This window comes from Tupaia chinensis, unplaced genomic scaffold, assembly GCF_000334495.1.
Source record: "Tupaia chinensis unplaced genomic scaffold, TupChi_1.0 Scaffold144346_1, whole genome shotgun sequence".
NCBI classification, from domain to species: Eukaryota; Metazoa; Chordata; class Mammalia; order Scandentia; family Tupaiidae; genus Tupaia; species Tupaia belangeri.
In genome coordinates, this window is record NW_006204205.1 from 5247735 (window position 1) to 5270078 (window position 22344).

General features: G+C 39.5%; 1 protein-coding gene across 3 annotated transcripts in view; it reads right to left on the reverse strand.

The window, feature by feature from the left end:
* Positions 1-21484, reverse strand: part of CDC42SE2 (CDC42 small effector 2) — a 68614-nt gene extending 47130 nt beyond the window's left edge. For all 3 annotated transcript variants that reach the window (XM_014583581.2, XM_014583580.2, XM_014583582.2), the window contains exon 1: positions 21395-21484. The gene's annotated coding sequence lies outside the window, so the exon portion shown is untranslated. The remainder of the gene's footprint in view (positions 1-21394) is intronic.
* Positions 21485-22344: the final 860 nt, after the last annotated feature.

The following is a 22344-nucleotide window of genomic DNA, read 5'->3' on the forward strand; positions in this document are numbered from 1 at the left end:
TTTTTCCTTCTTTTCCAACTTTTTAACCCTTTTTCCCTCAACTATTCCTTAGCCGCCTAGAGTAAGAAATGATAATTACGCTTCTCATACTAGGTGTCCAGTGTATTAGTTGAGAGACTGAAATCTTCATTACCACTGCACTTTTCTGTGTTCAGCTGGACACTTGCTAATGAACATCTCTTAAGGTCTCCAAGTTACCTCAAACTAACGTGTAAAACTGAATTCACTGCTTTTTCCTCCATCTATTTGGTGGATGGGACTACCATACACTGTTTATCAAGCAAAGCATATCCAAATTCCATCCCATAACCTACAGCTTTATGAGTAAAACCATATTATAAAACAAAATCCTCTTATATTTAAATAAATATTTCCTGTTATTCAAAATAATACAAGTACATACTTTTTTTTAATTTTTTTTTGAAAGTACACAAGCTTTATTGGACAACAGCAATGGGCTACGCTGGTAAACCATAAAAGCAGAACTGCTTGGAGACACAAAGGGTCACGTGTGTGCCATCACAGAACCGAGAACTTAAGTCAGCTGGAAGTTCCTGCTACATTAAAGCATACCATACCAGGGCGTCCCTCTGATCAAAAGAGTTGCCTGGGAGGAGGTGCGACAGACCGACAGACGACCGAGAGTCTGATGGCGACCCTACAGACAGCTGAATAATGCCACTGCAGCCGAATAAACAGTTAGCCACAAGGTTTTGTTTTGCTGACACTAAATCCCCACCTGACCCTCCCACACACAATATTCACATCGCCGACTGCAGTGACAGAAAGCGAGTGCCTCTCCAGTGGGACTCTTGTAGCAGTGTGCTTCAATGTCATCGTCCCTTTACTGACCCTTTACAAGTACATACATTTTTTTAAAAATCAGTGAATAATAAGCTATTAAAAAATGGCAATTCTCAGAACCAGTAGATGCACTGCTGGATTCCCACATAACTGACAGCGGTTCAAATCCTGGACCTGGCAGCTTAAAACTCACACCGGGTGCAGGTGCGTGTGTGCCCAAAATCCTGAGAGGAAACTGAAGGAGAAAGGATTGCGGTGTGGCCATCTCCGCAGGGAGTGATTTCTCACTTCCTGTCTCTGTCTCTCCAGTGAACGCATGCGCTCTATAGCAAAAATCTCTCTAAAAACAAACAAACAAAAAGCAAGTCTCAGGCCAGGAGGTAGTATGGGGTTGAAGTGCTGAACTCCCACATGGCCAACCATGGTTTGAGTCCCAGACCTGGCGGCTTGCTCTCTCACTTTCCCTCTCTCGCTCTGGTGAGCACATGTGCCCTGTAGTAAAATTTAAAATAATAATAAATAATTAATTCTTTTTTTTTTTAAATGGCAACTTACTGGGTCAGCAGGTGGTGTCCTGGAAGTTAAGGCAGCTGGCCACATGGTTGACTGTGTAATTTGAATCCTATGATTTGAGACCCAGCAGCCTAAAAAACACACTTTGGCACATGTGTATATGCATGCCCAAAATCTCAAGATGAGAAGGGATTATGGCATGGCCCATTCCCCCGGGGGGATGATTTCTCTCTTTTTATTTATTTTTTTGTTTTCTTTTTTGTTTGTTTGTTTTTGGGGGGGTTATTTTTGAGAGTTTTTTTGCTATAGGGCACATGCACTCACCAGAAAGACAGACAGAAAGAGAGAAATCACCCTCCGGGGGAAATGGCCATACCTCAATCCCTTCTCCTCCAATCTCTTCTCGGGATCTTGTGTAGACATGCACACACATCTGGCGTGAGTTTAAGCCACCAGGTCCAGGACTTGAACCGTGGTCGGCTACATGGGAGTCCAGTGACACAGCCGTTACGCCAGCTGCTGATCCCGATTTCTCACTTTCCCCTCTGCCTCTCCCCATAGAGGGCACACACCCTCAGCAAAAAAACCTAACAAAACTAAAACAAAAAAAGGCAACTCTCTGAACTATCCATCTCTATCTATTAGCTGTTAGAAGTAACCACTTTTAAATAGTTTCTTCTGGTATTTACCTTTATAATTATAAATAAGGTATCTATTGATATTTCACAAATTATCAATTTTAAGGCTATTTAAATTGCTTGTCTTCCTGTTAAAATGGCTAAGAATATGTCTTTTTCACATTACCTTCTATCCTGAAATTCCCTTTTACCAAAATTATCTAGATAATTCTAATTATTGTTTTACATGATTATAGTTGCCACTGACAAACTAAGTAGCATGTTAACATTGGTTATCTTGGAGCTTCTGTTTTCTCTAAAGTTAACTCAGAGTTGAGTATGTTTGTTATTTTTGTTTTAGTTTGCCAGAGGGTGTGTGTGCTTGCCAAAGACAGAGGTTGGAGAGGACAGAGCGAGAAACCATCCTCACGGGGGAATGGTCACGCTGCATTCCCATTTCCTCCACCTTTCCCTCCTCTCAGGATTTTAGGCACACATGCACATGTTCCCCTCATGTTTCTCAGGCTGCAGGGTCTGGGACTCAAATCACATGGTCAGCCATGTGGGATTCAGGCCATGGGCTGTCCCAAGAGCTGGCTTTTTATATGTGTAGTTTTCCTAGGCATCTGTATCAGATCTATAAAACACTGTAATTAGAACTGTAAAACACCTGTAATTCAAAATATCTGAACAGATGCACGACTGATTCAAATTTTCTTTTGATTTCTTCCCAGGACTACCTGCCCTCTTGCTCCAATCTAACTACTCTCTAGACGTGTGCCTTAGAGTCCTATTTTTAAAAATAATGCTTTCCTCCTTTTTTTATTTCCCCATCCTTCTTAGCTTATTCTGTAAAATCACAAACCCCAGGGAAGACTTAATTTTTTTTTTGAGAGAGATTTTTGCTGTAGGACACGTGTGCTCATCAGACAGAGACAGACAGACAGACAGACAGCGAGAAAACACCTGGGGGAGGGGGGACACGGGGATGGCCACACCACAATCCTTTCTCCTCCAGTCTCCTCTCAGGATTTTGGGCACACATGCTCATGTGCCTGGTGTGAGTTTTAAGCCGTGGGATTCAGGACTCAAACCATGGCCAACTATGTGGGAGTCCAAAAACAAAACCAATACGTCATCTACCGATCCCAACTCCAAGGACTTAAGACAGGTACACAGAAGGAAAATATTTTAATTCACTGCATTTGACATGTGGCTGATCATATGATTAAATATAAAATACCAACTGAAAAATCTTTCCCTCAAAAATATAAAGGCATTGTTTCACTGTCTACGAACCTCCAGAACCGCTGCTGAGAAGCCTGGTGACACTCTGCTTTTCCGCTCTGTGTCCCTATGGAAGTTTTAAAGGTTTTTTTCCCCTCCCCTTTCTTAGACATGTGATTTGGTTTGCTTGCTTTTCACTGTGGTACTGGGGTTTGGATGAGCCTTTTCTAACTGGAAAATTGTGTACTCTGGTTCAGGAAAATAGTAAGAACCTCTACTAAGGCTGTGGTGAAAATGAAAACACTCAGCACTTCATAAGTGCACACTTGTGTTGGTGAATATTAATGGCTATCCACATTTACCAATCTCTGCTCACTGCTTCTTGCTTCTCAATTCTTTCTTTAAAATCCAACTTCCTTCTTCATAAATTATACGCTTGAACAGTTTTTTCAAAAGTATGTGCTTTTTAATAGCAACCTGCAGGTGGTAAGCTTCTCAGTTGTTTTATCTACTAATTGTGGTTTTTCAAATTTCATTTTCAAAACCATTTCAGGCTTATAGAAGAACTACCAAGGTAAAAAAGGGATCTCCTCCGTATTCTTCCTCCAGATGCATTGTGAAAAGAATGTCTGCTTCTTGCCCTTACTTTTGCATGCCAGTTTAGCTAAGTATAGAATCTTTGGTTGGCAGTACTTTTTCAGTCCTTTGCAGATGTTCTTCTGACCTCTGCTGTTGCTGAACAGAAGTCAACTAGTCAACTGTTAGTTTAATTCTTGATCCTAGGACCACAAAATTGTTTTTTCCTTTATAAATGTTTTAAAGATTGTCTTTGTGACCCAGTCCAGTGCTTAGTGGTTGAGGTGGCTAGATCCCATATGGCAGACTGTGCAGCTGAATCCTGGACCTGGTGACTTGAAAAACATGCCAGGTGCAGGCGTGTGCACATATGCCCAAATTTCACAAGGAACAAGAGATACAGAAAGGACTGCAGTGCACCATGGGAGGTGCTTTCTTATTTTTTCCCTCTCAGAAATTTCTCTCTGGTAAGCTCACACACTCTCTGGCAAATTAAAAAGTACAAAACTGTCTTTACATTTGGCTCTAATTTCACAAGATCTCTAGTTTCAGATTTATTTTTATTTATTTACCACTGTAACCTATGTGATCTCTGCTATTTAACGCACTAATGCTTTCCTCCAAGTACTGACTTCCATTTCGGTGATCACAACTTTCATTTTAATAAGTTCTATCTGGTTCTTCCACAAGTTCACTTAGTACAGGGTCTTACTCTTTTATTTAGACATTTTAGACTGATAGCATTTTCCTAATTATTCAGCTAAGTCCCAGTATTCAAGTGATCCTTTTTGAATTATGTGCTGACCTGGCTTCACGTTGGAGTGTTTTCTTGCCATTATTTTGCTATCAATTTATCTTGACTGAGGGGTCGTTCTTTCTGTGCAGGTCCAGTGCTCTCTGTTTGAAAAGCATCCTGGGGCCAGCAGGTGGTGTAGTGGTTAAGGGCGCTGAACTCCCACATGGCCCACAGTGGCTTGAGTCCCAATCTCGCAGCTTGCTTTCTCACTTTCTCTCTGTCCCCCTCTCTCTCTCCCCCCCTCCCTCCCTGGTCAAAATTAAAATAAATAAGGTTAAATAAAATAATTCTTAAAAAAAAAAAAAAAAAGAAAAGAAAAAGAAAAAAGCATACCCGAAGAGAAGTTTGCATTTGCTACAGCTTAAACAGTCACAAGGCAAAGCTCTCAAGTTCAAGCACAAATTGGAACTGCTTTACTTGAGATTCTTGTACCACATGGACAGTATACTTCATATTACACACTGGTGTTAGATGTACACTTGGCACAGTGGTTAGAACTTGAGACTAAAACCAGACAGCCTATGTTTGAATTCTACATTCTTCCACTTACTAGATTAGGCAACTTACTTAACTTTTGTACATTCTTGTTAGCTGTTCTATAAAACCAAGTTTACAATAATACCTATGCTGGGAAATTTATGTGAAGATTAAATGAATGAATTTAAATAACTTACAATAGTGGATAGCACATCTCACACACACACACACACACACACACACACACACACACACAAGTGGTATATATTATTGTTGCTATATTATATTACCACAGTCATTACTGTACCACATTTCCATCCAGAAATCTGAACAGAAAAATTTTCTTTATGTTGACCTATCAATAGATACATGGAAAAAGGTTTTTCTACCAATCTCCTTTACTTGATAGAACAGAACATATAGAGCAGCATATATGCAATATTAAGTGTTTATTAAATGTATATTTAGGGACGGGCAGGTGACACAATGGCTAAGGTGTTGGACTCCCACATGGCTGATCACATTTCAAGTCTCAGTCCTGGCAGCTTGCTTTCTCACTTTCTCTCACTGGCCAAATAAAAGAATAATAATGACAACAAATTAAATAAGTAAATAATTCTTTGTTATAAAATGTATATTTAGGGGCTGGCAGGCAACATGGTGGCTAAGGTGCTGGATTCCTACATGGCCAACTGTGGTTCAAGTCCCCAACACGGAGGCTTGCTTTCACTTTCCCTTTATTTCTCTGGTCAAGTTGAATAATATTAATAACAATAAATAAAACTAAATAAATAAATAAATCTTTTTTTTTTGAGAGGTTTTTGCTATAGGACGCGTGCACTCGCCAGACAGACAGAGAGAGACAGAGAGAAATCACCCCCCGGGGGGATGGCCACGCCGCAATCCCTTCTCCTCCATTCTCCTCTCGGGATCTTGGGCATGCACGCACGCGCAACCGGCATGAGTTTAAGCCACCAGGTCCGGGATGCGAACCGCGGTCGACTATGTGGGAATCCAGAGACACAGCCATTACGCTAACTGCTGGTCCCTAAATAAATAAATCTTTAAAAAATGTATATTTAATGGAACCAGTGGTTAAGGCACTGGACTGCCACATGGCTGACCACAGTTCAAATTTAGGACCCGGAAGCCTATAGTTCATGCCAGGCATGTGTGTGTGCATGTCCAAAATCCCAAGAAGAGAACTGAAGAGAAGGGACTCTTTCATTCTCTCTCACTGTCTCTGTCTCTCTTAGTGAGTGCACCATGCTATCGTGAAATTACTTTTTTAAAAAATGGAAATTTAAAAGAGAAAGTGAAGAGGGCTGGCAGTGGCATGATAGTTAAGGTGCTGAACTCCCACATGGTCAACTGTGATTGAAGTCCCAACCCTGGCAGCTTGCTTTCTCACTTTCCCTTTCTCTCTCTGGTCAAATTTAAAAATAATAATAAATTAAATGAAATAATTCTTTTAAAAAATGGAAAATGAAGCAAGATCAATGTTGGGACAGAAACTTACGTAAGTCAATTAAACTACAAATTATCAAATTACATTGATAGCAATGGTACTTTTCCTCAAGGCAGATTTAAATGTCTATGTAATTTAAATGTCTATGACACTAGGACCACACTAAGATGAATACAGAGAATTTTCAGTAGGTAGTTGAATAATTATAACTTAGTTGACCAATCAGGTTTTTCTTTTTTTTGGGGGGGGGAGGTTTTTGCTTTAGGGCGCATGCACTTGCCAGAAAGACAGAGAGACAGAGAGAAATCTCCCCCCAGGGTGGATGGCCACACCGCAATCCCTTCCCTCCATTCTCCTCTTGGGATCTTGGGCATACATGCACAAGTGCCTGGCATGAATTTAAGCCACCGGGTTTAGGACTTGAACTGCGGACAACTACATAGGAGTCCAGCGACATAGCCATTACACCAACTGCTAGTCCTGACCAATCAGTTATTAATTGTAAAGAAAATATATTCAAACAAGTAAACTGTATTTAATCAGGTATTTCCCTCATAGTAAAGCCTTGAATATTAGAAATTCAAGTTTTAGAAGGGAGTACTTGTCCAATACCTAGTCACCATCTGGAACATCTGTGAAGTGGATGGTAAAAGAAAGGATAAGGGGATGGAATTCAAAAGGCTTGAAGAATGAGAAGTATGTCTAACTCATGCTTGTTGGTCAGGCAAGGAATTCCCTATCAATCCCTTGGGGGTAGGAAAGTGTTAAGCACACACTGCAATCATTTATCTGGATGGGGGACAAGATACTGTGGAGACCAGATTTGATATTGTATTTCGGATTCATCCTCAGAGAGGAAAAAGATCACTGTGACTTACATTTGATTCCTACTTGCATAGTACCGACCACCTAGGACTTTTTCTGTTACCTTGGTATTTTTCCCAAAATAAATGACATATTTTCAGCAACCATTTAATTCTTTGTCTGGAGAAACTGATAAGATAATTTGCTATGACAACAAAACTATGTCATACTTTTTCTTCTCCATTGCTCATGATAGAGTGTATGCACACACACACACACACACACACACACAAGAGAGACGGGGAAGAGAGAAAGGCGCACCCTCCACATGGTTTGGTCCTGCTGCAATGCCTGTCCTACAGGTCATACTACCTGATAAAGATCTTGTACTTTTAAATTTCTTCACCCTGACATTGCCACAAAAGTTTGTATCAAATTGTATTATTAAAGTATTTAACAAATGGCATAAAGAACTGGTAATCAAGAAGGGCTACGTTGTTACTAGGCTAACAAGTCAAACATCAAACATTACCCACAAAGTGTGCAGTACCTGAGGTAATATGACCTCTAAGTTTAAACTAGTTCAAAGATTTTCTTGTAAAAGAGAGGAAAAATTTTAAAGATATGTATGTATGTGTGTTTACAAATATATAATACATACATGCACACGTATGTATAATTATATGATATATGTCTTTAAGTACATATATACACGCACATATTTGATTTTAAGTTCTAGATGATGTGATAAGCACAAGCAAGAAAGGTATATAGATGGGACCAGCAGTTGGTATAACGGCTATGTCACTGGACTCCCATGTAGTTGACTGCAGTTCGAGTCCCTGAATTAAACTCATGCCGGGCGCGTGTGCATGTGTGCCTGAGATCCCAAGAGGAGAATGGAGGAATGGAGGAGAAGGGACTGTGGCATGGCCATCCCCCTGGAGGGGTGATTTCTCGTTTTCTGTCTCTCTCTGTCTTTCTGGCGCCCTATAGCAAAACGCTCTCAAAAAAAAAAAAAAAAAAGAAAGAAAGAAAGAAAGAAAAAGAAAGAAAAAAAGAAAGGTATATAGATCAATAAACCATATATAAAGTTTCATGAAGGTGGAGCAGGAAGTGGGAATTTCCTGAAAGATTTCAATAAACATATCACTATTAACTTTAATACAAATAAAAACAATCAAAAGAAATCAAATGTATTATAAAGAAAAACCATGAAGATCTTTATAAAATAAATAACATGTCACTAGACTATTAGATTTGGTACTAAAAAGGTACAATTTACAGTTAGATCTCTGGAGAAAAGAGCTGATCCCAGGGTCAGCAGGCAGTGTGGTGGTTAAAGTGCTGGACTCACATATGGCCAATCATGGTTCAAGTCCCAGACCTGGCGGCTTGAAAATTACCATGGGTGTACATGCGTGTGTCCCAAAAATCCTGAGAGAATAGAGGAAAAGATTGCAATGTGGCCATCCCCGCTCGGGGGAAGTGATTTTCCACTTTCCCTCTCTCTGTCTCCCTCTGGAAAGCACATGTATCCAATGTCAAAAACCTTAAATTAAATAATTAATTAATTAATTTGGAAATGAGTTCATCTCATCCTTACCAAAAAGGTTAAAAAATTTTATTTTTTAAATGTCTAAAACTATTTCCACAGGTTGGGGTGCAAGGGGGCAGATCACATAAAATATATTAAAACCTTTTGGGAGGGACCAGCAGACGGTATTAATAGTTACATCGCTGGACTCCCATGTAGTCAACCGTGGTTCGAGTTCAGGACCCAGCAACTTAAACTCATGCCAGGCGTATTTGCATACACGTGCCCAAGATCCCGAGAGGAGAATGGAGGAGAAGAGACTGCAATGTGGCCAACAACCCTCAGGGGTAATTTCTTGCTTTTTGTCTGTCTCTGTCTCTCTGGTGAGTACATGTACCCTTTATAAAAAATCTCTCAAAAAAAAAAAAATCCCTTTGGGAATTTTCAAGAGAAACTAAAACCAAAATTCAGTTAATTCCACCAATTACAAATAGGCATATGCTATCTTAACCTGTGTTCTCATGGGCACACAGCTGCAACAGGTTGCATTTAGTCCAAATGAGTTTGTATTGCTGCAAAAGAAGAGTTACTCAACTCTTTAATGAAACATTATCACAGGCAGTTTGAACCTATAGACTCTCAAAACTTAATATATGTCACATAGCATGTTGAAATTTTTTTTAAAAAATCAAGCCTTCTAAAGGGAAAAACTAGCTGCTATCTTTATCCTTCTTTTTTTTTTTTGAGAGGTTTTTGCTATATGGTACGTACACTCACCAGAAAGACAGAGACAGACAGACAGAAAGCGAGAAATCACCCCCCAGGGGGGATGGCCACGCCGCAATCCCTTCTCCTCCATTCTTCTCTCAGGATCTTGGGCACGCACACACACACACCCAGCATGAGTTTAAGCCACCAGGCCCAACACTTGAACCATGGTTGACTACATGGGAATCCAGCGACATAGCCATTATACTAACTGCTGGTCCCATTATCTTTTGAAAAGTTTCCTTGAGCTGATTCCATGGCCTGGTGGTTAAGATGGCTGGATCCTATATGGCCGACTGCATTTGTCTGAGTCCCAGACCCAGTGGCTTGAGAAACATGCCAGGCACATGTGTACGCATGCCCAAAATTTCTGCAGGGAGGAGAGATGAAGGAGAAGGGTTTGCAGCCCTCCTCTTCTCTCCCTTTTTTTTTTTTTACTCTCTGGTGACCACATAAAACCTCTAGCAAAAAATTAAGAAAAAAACGTTTTCTTGTTGGGCCAGCCTTGGGGCCTAGTGAGGGAGCTAGATCCAACATGGCCGACCATGTGGTTTGAATCCTGAAAACACTCCAGTGCCTGTGCATGAGGGTCCAAAATCCCAACAGGATGGAAAAATAGAGAAGGGACTGCAGCATAATCACACCCATAGGGGAGTCCTTTCTCCCTCTCCCTCTTTCTCGGGCTAACTTTTTAAAAAAGTTTTCTTGTCAGCATATGTGCATTTATGTAATTATTTTTAAAAACACGGTAAAATGATATTCTCAAATATTAAAATAGAATATTTTCATTTTCACCTTCAAAATATCTTTTTAAGATATTCAAATAAATCTGTTTTTCTTACTTAGCCCATACATGAACTTAAAGAAAAAGATACATGTCTTACAAAAATCAAGATAAATTAACTAGGAATCCCTGAGAGACAATAAAGTCCTGTTCTGCGCTGACAAACAGGCTGTCCAGACCATATGCATGTTAGGAGGCCTTGGAAGCACTCACAGCCTTTAACGTGAACCAGCTAGAATGGCAACTGGGATGTTGCTATTGCTACAAAAGGATATTAAAAATATATTTATGTGGGTTTCGACTTAGTGGTTAAAAACTTCTGCCCCCTTTGCTTAGAGAAAATAACGAAAGGGAAAAATATATTTCTTTCACCTTCAAGCCCCAGAATGGAATTTAATATTTTCTGTACAGTGGTGGCAGTTCATATCCAAACATAAAAGAGAGTATAAATAGAAATGATGTTTCCAAATAAGTTACGTAAGACAATCTCAAATAATTCAATTTGAGGACAACATAAAGAACATACAAACACAAAGAAAACATAGAATACCTATAGTGTCAGCTTATCAACTGAAAAAAGCTAGCTTTGGGACTATTAGATGGTGTAATGGTTATGTCACTGGACTCCCATGTGTTTGACCATGGTTCAAGTCCCAGACCTGGCAGCTTAAAACTCATGCCAGGCGGGTGTGCACGTGTCCCCAAAAATCCCAGCAGGAGAATGGAGGAGAAGGGACTGCAGTGTGGCCATCCCCCCCAGGTGGTGATTTCTCACTTTCTTTCTGTCTGTCTCTGTCTCTCCAGCAAGTACACACACCCTTTAGCAAAAATTTCATCTCCCTCCCCCCGAAAAGTAGCTAGTTACATATTACATGTTAAGGTCAGTGTTATTAGTGAGGAAAATAAAAACTGCCTACATATTTAGCTTCCCTTTTTTGTACTTCTTTTCTCAAATTAAATCAGGTAATCAACATCCTCTGACACCATCTCTTAACCATATAAAAAAGTTCACATATGTTAAATGTAGGATCTCAGCAAATATCTGTATGTATTATAGACATCAACAGCATTTTAAAAATAATTATTTAATTCCATTTGTTGTTGTTGTTGTTGTTTTTTAATTTGACCAGACAGAGAGAAGAGGAAAATGAGAGAGCATGCTGCCAGGTCTGGAATTCAAACTGCAGTCAGCCATGTGGGAGTCCAACACCCTTCGCACCACACCACCTGCCAGGCCACCAACAGTGTTTCAGAATTAACAAATAGAACCACCACAGTAGAAAAACACATTTATTTGCTAATGCCAACTGTACTACAGAAAAGTTCAAGAAACAGGTATAAAAACAGGAGCAAATCTGTGATGTAGAACAAACATTTCTGCACTGCTGATGTTCGCTTTGTTGAAAGCATGCATCTATGTACTTGACAGAGTTCAGCAACAACTATGCACTGGGCACTGAGGAGAAGACAATAACCAGTAGAGGGTGATACAAAAAAGAACTGTAACACTTTTAGAACGTATACTAGCTAGGTTAAACAAATATGCCCTGCACGCCCACTTCCTTCATCTACCGAGGTGGTAGCTCATTTCAGGTACCATGCAGTCAGGTCCCAGGACTCTGGCAAGGAGAGCGAGGGCAGTTACAGGTTTCAACTCCATATTAAAGAATATTAAACTACTAAATCTGGTGCCAGCCCCAGACTTAGTGGTTAAGGGAGCCAGATGCCACAAAACGAACCACAGTTCAAACTTCAGTCCCAGTGACTTAAAAAATGTATGCTGTGCGTGCCCTAAATCCTGCCAGGATGAAGAAAAAGAGGAAAAGGGATTACGGCATGACCACACCCCACTGAGGGAGTGCTTTCTCCCCCATCCTGTGTCTGACAAGCACCTGTGCCCTCTGACAATTAAAAACAAGGTCAAAAACAAAAGGAACTAAAGTTGAAATCTTACCATTTGTATCTGCTCTGAGTCCTGATTGAGGCAGATAAGATAAAGTTTTCAATTATATGAATAATAATAATAACTATAGGCTACATAAGCTCAATGACAAGATTAAGATTCATTTAAGAAGAAAAATGAACAAAATGTCTGCATAGGGACAATGAAAGCTAATATTACAACTGATTGTAAAAGAAAATTCATCAAGAACTTTGTGCTTTTTTTGTCATATCTGTTTTTAAAAAAAAAAACTATTTTATTTAATTTTATTTATTTATTTATTTCAATTTGACCTGGGAGGGGGAGGAGAGGGAAGAGACAGAGACAGAGACAGAGAGAAAGTGAGAAAGTAAGTTGCCAAGTCCAAAACTTGAACCATGGTTGGCCATGTTAAGAGTCCAACACCACTCAGCACCATGCCACCTGCCGGCCCTTTTTGTGTCATATATTAAGTAGGGTTTTTAATAATCCTTTTTTGCAGCAAAAAAATACAATGACAAGAATCTCCTGTTTAGACATTTCCAAGTGGTTTTTCCTACAACTATGGAATTCTCCACAACTTCACTTTCCAACAGAATGGGGCTCTGCCTCATTTCTAACACAGTCCAGTGGTTCAGTCTTTGTCTGTCTGTCTGTCTCTCTTTCTGTCTACTTTTTCTTTGTTTTATTTTACTCATTTATTTCTTCCATGTGAGAAAGAGGAAGAGAAAAGATGCCCAACCCCAACAGGGTCCCTATGCCAGTGCTAGCACATCACAACTGTCCCAGAGTTTCTTTGGTATTTCACAAGAGAGGCCTACTGAGCACTGCAGAAACGGCTGTGTCTGCTCCTCTACAAATCGGGTGTGACTACTCACTCACGTATAGCAGTGATTAAAACACGTATTTTTAAATCTTCAAGACTTTTTATATCAAAGACTCTTTGTATCACCCTGTCTAGTCAGAATCCTCAATACTGGGGAAAATAGAAGTTTTTTAATGTGGCATGTGATAGATCTTCATTTTCATATTCAAAGGAATGTCTTAAAAATGGAAAGCTTTGATAATGACATTATGATGAAGACTTCAGAACAGAGAGTACTTATCAGTCACAAAAATATAGACTATTTCTGTCCATAAACTTGAACCAGTCATAGTGGAGAGTCAACAAGTCACAATGAGTCAATTGAGAAATTTAATATTCTTGGATTCATTATTCTCTTTTTGAATGGTTTACATTAAAAATAAATAAATTGGGGCCAGCATATGGCATAGCAGTGAGGGTGTTGGACTCCCAGATAGCCAACTATGGTTGTAGCCCTGGACCCAGTGGCTTGGAAATCATGCCAGGTATGTGTGCATGCATGCTTAAAATCCCCAAAAGAGAATGGAAGAGAAAGGACTGCAGCATGGCCATCCCCCTAGGGGGTAACATCTCACTTTCCCTCTCTCTGGCAAGCTCACAAACCCTAGGACGAAAAACAAAACAAAAAGTCAGATTAGCTAGGGACCATCAGGTGGTATGGTGGTTAAGATGTTGAACTCCCACATGGCCAACCATAGTTCGAGTCCTGAAACTGGCTGCTTGAAATCACAACAAGCACCTGTACATGTGTGCCCAAAATCCTGAGAGGAAAATGAAGAAGAGATTACAGAGTGGCCATCCTCCTGGGGGGTGATTTCTCACTTTCCCTTTCAGTCTCTCCCTGGTAAGCACACAACCCTTCAAGCAAAAACCCAAAATAAAACACAACAGGTTAGCTAAAAGACTTTTTTAGAGTCTGTTTTTACCTTTATCTTGACTGCCCCTTCACCAGATAAATTAGCAACAACAGCCTAGATGTGTTTTATGCAGGACAAAATCAGGGCAGCACAAAAGCCTTAAGGAGGATAGGTCATGAAAACATGTGTGGACTAAAAATAGTCATCCTCGTGACATTCACCGCTCTTTCTGCCTCACTCTAAGCCCAAGGGGACCGACAGGATTGGTAACAAATTGTAATCCAATGAGACTACTTCTTCCCAATATTACTCAACTGGACCTACATGGGAAGGTCCTCGCCTTACTTTCTAGGACGTCCCTGTAAGTGCTAGGCCCATGTTCCTGGACCCATAATCTAGGATGACTGAGAATGGGGGTGGCTCGTGGCATGAGGACTCTATTGTGGGATGCAAGTCAGTGTGTGTCTGTGTTCCTCCCTCTTTCTGTCTCTTTCTCATGGAAGAAATAAATAAAAACAATGGAAAAACTTCACATTTGGGAACTAAATATTCAGTCACTGGAAAAGTCACAATGCATTTTTGCATAGAAAAATACGTCATGACTTTCACAACAACCTAATATATACCTCAGATTCAAAAGTGGTGGGCCAGCAGGTGGTGTGGTGGTTAAAGGTGCTGAACTCTCACATGGTTGACCAAGGTTTGAATCTCGGACTAGGTGACTTTCTTTCTCATTTTACCTCTCTCTCTTTTTGTCTCTCTCTGATCAAATTAAAAAATAATAATAATAAAGTTAAATAATTCTTTTAAAAAAGTGTGGTAAGAGGGGGGCAGTAGGTGGTATGGTAGTTAAGGCACTAAACTCCCACGTGGTCAACCATGTTCTAGTCCCAAACCTGAGGCTTGAAAGTCATGCTGGGCGTGTGTGTGTGCATGTCCAGGAAGCCAAGAGGATCATGAAGAAGGGGCTGTGGCATGACCATCCCCCTAGGGGGTGATTTCTCATTTTCTTTCTTCCCATCTTTTCAGTAAGCACACGAGCCCTATGGCAAAATCTGGAGGGGGAAAAAACGTATCAGTAAGAGCCAGCTCCATGGCTGGGTAGTTAAGAGAACCAGTTTCCATATGGACCACTCTATAGTTTGAGGCCTGGCCCCAGGAACATGAAAAGCTGCCAGGTGCATGTACGTGTGTGCCCAGGCCTCATTGGAGGGTATTTTCTCCCTATTTCTCTTTCTCAATGTGGCAAGCACACACGCTCTCTGGCAAATGAGGAGGGAAAAAATGAAAACATTAAGAAAATCTAAAAATATCTAGAACTTAATGATATCGAAAATTCAAGTCTACCTTCTACTTGGGCCAGCTTGAGTGACTTGGTCACCTCTGATCTGTACACGCACTGTGGTCAAAGGAACAGAATGAGCCTGCTGATCCTGGGAACCAAAAGGCCACGACTAGGCTGACTGCTTAGGGCAGTGGGACTCCACAAGTACCGTGAAAGAGCAAGGGCCGTGGGGAGATCTGGGATCATATCCAGAAGACATGTGGAACAGTAGGCAGGGAACAATGCCTACGGCTTTAATTCTAACCTGGCCAAAATTCCCTAAGGTTAATTACTGACCTTGGAAGTCAGGGTGGGATCTCCATGTCCCCGGGTGAAAAATGAACATCTCAGAGCTCCTTCAGCTCTAGGAGTCTGACTGCACACCATCTGTTTTGTTCAGGCTCTAACGGAGCAGAGCATATATAAACCATTTGGTAGTATGCACAGAATTAATGGGAACTCATTCTGAGAGAATTTTGGGAACCACTGCTCCAAAACAAACTAAGACATTTCCAGTAGATAAACAGAAAAAAAACATTAACTTAAAAATTCACAAGGAGGAAGCTGGTAAACTTCTATTAAATAAATGTTCTAAGTTCTTTAACTAAAGAGATGGAAATTAAAGGTAACTACCATTTCATATCTACTCAACTGATTTTAAAATGTGGTTATGATTCAATATTGGGAAGGAAGCTGGAAACTAGCAATAGCACATACATAGTGGCTGTGCAGACTGGCAGTCCTTTAGAAAGTACTCAAAATTTTTATAGTAATGTATTAATATCACTTTTGGTAACCCTGCAAAATCCAAAAGAAAGAAAAATACTTACATCACAAAAATATTTTATTGAAATATTTCTTTTAATAGGAGGGCAAACCCAGATGCAGCCTAAACATCTAACAATAGGGTAATAATTAAATTATGGCTTTAATGACAGATTATATAGACACTGTCATAGTGTTATGACGATATATTTAACAAATATTATTTAAGGGCATCTAAAGAGTTCAATAACCATGAGAAATGTAAATTCCCACTACTATGAACATTTAATTTTTAAAGTTATAAAAACCTAAAAACTTGTTTTAAAAAGTTTGACAAATCTAGTACCTTGTAGTTTGAAAACATCTAGACTTCACTAAGAATGACCAAAAAGCAATTACATTTTAGATAAAATACATACAGAAATATTAACTTCTCAGAGTATTTAGGCTATTTGTATACCAAAGGAGAATCTAATATCGTCTTATTGAGTAAGCTGCTTGAGACAGCTTTTCAATTTTTAAAATAAAATACATGTGAAAACTATCAACAGCCACTATGTTAAAGAAAGACTGGTCTTATTTCTACTAAATGCTTTATATTTTTATCTCTTCCATTAGCTCAGCTCTACATGAGACCAGGCCTTGATTTCTGGAAAGCTGCCCCAATTCTTTTTTCCTAGGCCTAGTTGCCAGGGTTGCAGCTGCACAATCAATTCTTATTAAAATGTGAGTCTTTGAAATGCAGGTCTATGGAAAGGGACATAAAGGATTTCATTATCTTTTCTCAAACTCCCACCCCTCCCAAGCCATGCCACCACTTGTGCCCTTCTCTACCAACTCGCACTAAATAAATGCAGCCCCTGAGTCTTCAGAGTCCAGATAAAAACTGTCATGAAGGAGTAAACTGCAGTCAAGAAGTTTAAAGTCTGGCAAAAGTTTTTAAAAAATTATTTCTAATACTTACAGTGTAGTCATAATCTGTTACTGTTAGATACTGACACAAGGCAATACTTCTGAAGAATGAACACTTACAAGAAGGAATAGGCACTGTGCAGTAACAATTTTGGAATAACAATTTCAGAAACTTCAAGTCAGGAAACCAAAACTGCAAGCAATTTACTCAAAATGGGAAATATTTTATAAGCTATTAATATTGCTGTAGAACACCATGTTCCTAAAATTCTTGGAAACGGGAGGAGGGGGAGGAGGGGGAACCAGACCTAAAGACAATGTACAATCCTTTTGCATTTTTTACTAAGACCTCATGTACTTCTGTCCTCTGGATAAAATCCTTAAAAACTGCTTGACCTTGGTCTGTTATGGCAATTTTTTGACTGAAGTCATCTTGTGAGAAAAGTTCACACTAAACTGACAAGAACATGAAGATAAAACTATTTTCAATTAAAAGTAAACAAACCAACAACTCCGTGGAAAGTACAAGGTGACAGTGTTTTATTAAAACGCAGTTATCTTTTAGGTTGGCATTCTTGTATTATGTAGAACATGGAATTTTAATTATGTTCGGGAAAAGAGCTAAGGTTAGCAAAACTCCTTCAGGTTAAGTATAGCCTAGACTGTTCCCTGGGTGATTCATTCGTACTTAAACAGAAGAAAACAGTAGGGGAGGCAGAGCAGGGTGCTGCCCCTCAGGATCTGATCGTACAAGTGGCTCACCTGAAGACAACACATTTCATTTATTAACTGGTGTCATTCCCTACAATACAAGCATTTTCCAGCGAACACGTATTTAAAGGCATTCACAGCTCAGCATGGTGGCACAGGCAGCAGGGTGCAGCTGCATGTTGTTGGGGCCACATGGAAGGTTCAAACTGGGATTTCAGACTTACTCAGACGTGTGAGACTACAATCCTAGCTAACTGGAGGCTACAGTGGAAATGTCACGGCGTGGTAAGAGCCTGTTAAAAATACCTCTCTCCTCTCTCTCACTAAAAAAAAAAAAAAAAAAAAAAAATGGAATCCACAATTTTTGGAAAAACACATAACAGCATGAGTTCTAAGCTGCCAGGTTTGGTACTCAAACTGTAGTCAACCACATGAATGTCCAGTGACTTAACTGTTACACCATCTACTGGTCCCAAGATAATTTATTTTTAAATGTCTAAATATCTGACCATAGCTACTGTCCCCTTCCTAGGTATTAAGAACTGGTTTGTCCCAAGTTTCTGATCACTGACATTTCAAAGACCTGAAATGCATCCTCTGACAGTTGTTTACCTGGGGCCAGTAGGTGGCCCTTGTACATAATGCATTGGAAGAGCTTGAACTGTAATGTTTTATTTTTTAGATCAAAAATATATATTTGTTGCTCTAGTAATCTTCTCTATAGTTGCCCATGCTATTGTCTTTTTAAATTTCAGGACTAATTTTCTTTGCACTTAATGTGGATGGTCTGACATCTGAATTAATAGGTAAGAGAGTTTGTATTTAGTGTGTTTTTCTTCTCGTTAGATTTCTCCTGTTTGTAATTGTGACATTAACAAAGGATTGGCAGGAGATAATATAAAGACAGATTCAACTAAGTAAACTGGCAGTAGTTGCTGCAACCCCCCCCCCCCCCCCCCCCCAAAAAAAAAAAAAAAAAAAAAAAGTGAATTCACAATTATCTGAGAAATAACTTAAAATAAGTACCTTGCATGGGACTGCCTCTTTTCAAAGATGAAATGGTCCCTTTCATACATGTCCATAAAAACATGCTTCTGTCCATAGGGCACAAAACAAGCAGAGCATTTTCTCCATGCTGTCTAGAAAAGACTCCTTAATAAAAACCACAAAAAAGTTGCTTTCATGGCTTCTTCACTGAAATCATGGCCTTTACAGTGAGGACATAAGGCAACAGCAACGATAAATTCCAGCTGCCGTGCAAGGATTACTACACAGCGCTTAGCCCCCGAGTGGGACTGACATTAGGGCTGTCAGCTCTACATAAGCACAGCACGTAGCTTTATTCCCAGATACTTTTTTCTTTTAAAAAATTATTTTATTTAACTTTATTTATTTGTTTATTTTAATTTGACCAGAGAAGGACAAAGCAGGGGGTGGGGAAGGGGATGAGAAAGCAAGCTGCCAAGTCCAGGACTCGAACTGCAGTCAGATATGTGGGAGTCCAGCACCCTTAACCACCACACCCCCTGCCAACCCCATCTTCCCAGATACTTCTAACCTGGACTATTAATCAAAACACTGGGTATTGGGAGCTGGCAGGTGGTGTGGTGATTAAAGGTACTGATTCCCACATGGCTGACTGCGAGTTCGTTCGAGTCCCGGACCTGGCGGCTTGCGTTCTCACTTTCCCTTTCTCTCTCTCTCTGCCTCTCTGGTCAAATTAAAAACATAATAATAATAATGAATGGAATTAAATAAATAAATATTAAAAAACACTGGATATTAAACATTAGCTTCCATTCCCTCACATTATGAAACTACTACCAGACTTTAAAAATGTTCTCATCTCTTCACAACAGGAATACTTTGTGCAAAATGCCTTGTCAGGTGATGTCCTCGTGTGAGCATCAGAGTACAGAGGGCACAGACTACTACCTACCGAGGCTCCTGACGTAGCCTATTATAATCCTATGGGGTGACCATCACATAGGTGTTGTGTCACTGAAACGTCATTATGTGGTGCAGGACTGTACACTGAATCAAACTTCAAAGCTGAAAGGATAATACCAATTATTCTACTCCCTGATAATCTCCTAAGCTCCTTCTTTACAGATGTTTATATTTAGAAAGGAAAAATTTGGAGCTATTTAGGCTCTGAAAGAATATCCCGTTTTTCTTATACATTTGACAATTTTTCTACAATGTGCACATTTTCTTATTCTCTCACTTTTGATGAATAAATTGCGTGCCTTTGTGCATGCTAAATACCTAGCCCTCACCCAGCCTTTAGCACGCTGGTACCCACAGCAATGTGTTCAGCAAATAGTTACTGAACTCCTACACACCAGGCCGTGATTATTTTTTAAATAACAAAATAAATTAAATATAAATCAGAAAATGATAAGACTATAATAAATATTTTTATAAAGTGTAAAAACAAAAGAAGCATTATATTCTTTAATTTACCAAGGAAAAAAAGAAGTGTAAAGACTACCACATAGACACTAAAGGGCAGTATAATTCAGTAAAAATAACTTAATTTTGAGATTGTAGCAACTGGGACACTTTTAAAAACCATTTTAAACAAATTTTACTCATTTTTAAATCTGACCTACACAGATGTCAAAGAGAATTAGTAGTATTTAACTTCTACTTATGATTTTAAAAAATTTTAATAAACCTGGAGTGAGTTAATCTGTTTTACATGTTATTTCTAAAACACACTAAAAGGCTGGCTTAATGAACGATGGTGAAACATTACAAACACTCCAATAATGTAATAATTTGACGGAACATTAGAAACATTAACAAACAAGATATTCATCGTAATCATAATTCGATATAGGGTATATGGCACCTGCTCCATGGCACAGTGGTAATATACTACTCAAGACAGGCTGAAGCCCATATGGCAACCATTGTTCAAATCCAAGCCCAGTCAGCCTGAACTGCCTAAGACCCAATGAGTTGGAGGCCTGGAGGAAGAGGAGCACAGCATGACCAGACCCTGGGGAGGGTCGGTCTGCCCCTCTCTCTCTCTCATCATGAAAGAATGTATATATAATATATGTCAAATTAAAATACTAAAAATTCTGAAATCTCAACACATCTCAGGCCAGCCCCATAGCACAGTAGCTAAGTGCTATGCACTAAGAGCTGGCTTCCAGATGGTCAAATCTCAGGGCACAAGTGCTTAAATAATGAAGAATTCAGGCAGGGTGGCTTCAGGCACAGGAAATGGGGCTCTGGACCAACTCCCTTGGTCCTGTTCTCCTCCAAATAGGTATCATCTGAAAACCTTCCCTAGAAGCCTCGTGGACTTTCCTTCTGTCTCCCATTGGCCAAAACTGGCTCTCACGTCTCTCTCTTGCTCATGAAATAAATAACTTAAAAGCAAAAAAAAAAAATCATTATTACAAAAAAACAAGCAGGAAAATACGTAAGAAAAAGAAGTGATTTGCCAAACTACAAGAAAGTCACACTCTGATATATAAATCAGACATGCTCTTAGAAATAAAGAATTCTCTTAAACTGCACTGTTTTCCTTCTCTAAACTACAAAAACTAACTTACTCTTCTCCAGTAAATACTAACAATATAGGAGAAGCAGTGTTCTTTATGAAAAGGATTTAGGCTTTTTAATTATAAGTAGGGATAAGTCAGACTTACCACTCTTTGTCAAGGAAGTCAGTCACCCATTCAGCTGTCTCAGGGTTGAGAGCATTCCATATCATGCATACAGACGACGCTGTAGTCCCATTGGCCAAAACTGGCTCTCACGTCTCTCTCTTGCTCATGAAATAAATAACTTAAAAGCAAAAAAAAAAAAATCATTATTACAAAAAAACAAGCAGGAAAATACGTAAGAAAAAGAAGTGATTTGCCAAACTACAAGAAAGTCACACTCTGATATATAAATCAGACATGCTCTTAGAAATAAAGAATTCTCTTAAACTGCACTGTTTTCCTTCTCTAAACTACAAAAACTAACTTACTCTTCTCCAGTAAATACTAACAATATAGGAGAAGCAGTGTTCTTTATGAAAAGGATTTAGGCTTTTTAATTATAAGTAGGGATAAGTCAGACTTACCACTCTTTGTCAAGGAAGTCAGTCACCCATTCAGCTGTCTCAGGGTTGAGAGCATTCCATATCATGCATACAGACGACGCTGTAGACTCACTCTCAGCAGTTACTTCTTGAAAGTTTCTTCTCATTTGGGTTCAAGGTTTCAATGAAAAATTCACACACTTGAAACTGACCCTATCTGTAAATGAAAGCATGCAATTAGGTGGCAAAAAAGCTGCAAAGAACAAATCCTTCCACCCCCACCTATAATTAACTGATCCTCCGAAAAGTGAACTCAAACATTAGACTCACTAAGCACCATGTTCGCTTTTCCCATCATATAAATTGACTGTTGCTTCTACAGCATAAACATACTAAGCACAACTCTACCAAAGGTTACCCCCAGGGCAGACTCAAGCACACAGGTATCTTTATTGAAGGATAGCTGCCTACACTGATGAATCGGAAGACTTTTACGTTAAAATCCAGATTTCCAACCTCTCAAGAAAAATCAGATCTGGCAACAGCAGGCCCACATTCCCACGTGTTAAC